Source organism: Orycteropus afer, unplaced genomic scaffold (assembly GCF_000298275.1).
Source record: "Orycteropus afer afer isolate SDZICR_OR568_19922 unplaced genomic scaffold, OryAfe1.0 scaffold00259, whole genome shotgun sequence".
NCBI lineage: Eukaryota > Metazoa > Chordata > Mammalia > Tubulidentata > Orycteropodidae > Orycteropus > Orycteropus afer.
Genome location: NW_006921846.1, coordinates 4,389,499 through 4,390,760, shown reverse-complemented (window position 1 = coordinate 4,390,760; position 1,262 = coordinate 4,389,499).

Here is a 1,262-nt window from a genome sequence, read left to right as displayed (position 1 = left end):
TCAGAAGGAAGATGGGGCAATCTACTTCCATAGTGATACTGCCTCAGAAACCCAAGGAGGGGTCACTATGAGTCAGGTCTGACTCAATGGCACATAGCAACAACAACAACAAATTCATTATCCAGCTTTGGCATGCGTACCAAACATTGAAAATACCATGGATTGGGTCAGGCATACCTTAGATTGAGATGTTTCAGTTGAGATGTTTGAACAAATGGATGCAATTCTGAGAGCACTCACTTGTCTATGCCCAGAAATTTGGAAGACAGCTACATACCTGGCCAGCCGACCACAAGAGATCCATATTTGTGCCCAACCCAAAGAAAGGTGATCCAACAGAATGCGGATATTATCAAACAATATCATTAATACTTCCCATAAGTAAAATTATGCTGAAGATAATTCAAAAACAGTTGTAGCAGTACATCAACATCGAACTGCCAAAAAAATTCAAATGGGATGACAGATGGACCTTGGCTGAAAGTAGAGAATACCAGAAAAATGTTTACTTGTGTTTTATTGACTATGAAAAGGCATTTAACTGTGTGGATGGATAACATTGTGAAGATCAGGAATTCCAGGACACTTAATTGTGCTTATTAAGAACTTGTACATACCAAGAGGCTGTTGTTCGAACAGAACAAGGGGATACTACGTAGCTTAAAATCGGGAAAATTGTGCATCAGGGTTGTATTTTTTCATCATACTTATTCAATTTATGTGCTGAGCAAATAGTCCAAGAAGCTGGGCTATATGAAGAAGAACATGGCATGAGGATTTAAGGAAGACTCATTAACCTGTGATGTGCTGATGACACAACTTACTTGCTGAAAATTATACGTCAATATACATAAAACAAAAAATTTCCCACAACTGAACCAATAAGCAGCATAATGATAAATGGAGAAGATGTTGAAGTTGTGAAGGATTTCATTTTACTTGGATCCACAGTCAGCACCCATGGAAGCAGCAGTCAAGAAATCAAACAATGTATTGCACTGAACAAATCTGCTGTGAAGGACCTCTTTAAAGTTATAAAGATTACACTCTTGGAAACCCTATGGGGCAATTGTACTCTCTCCTATGTGAGTCAGAATCAACTCCGTGGCAGTGGGTTTAATTGTTTTTTTCTTGGTTTTGTGAGCCCATGAATTTGCCACAGCTTAGTAATTTAGATTTTATATGTTTTAGACATGTTAATTCACTTTCTATGCATAAAAATATATATAAAAATGCTAACATTGTATTTTTTTTTTTTTTTT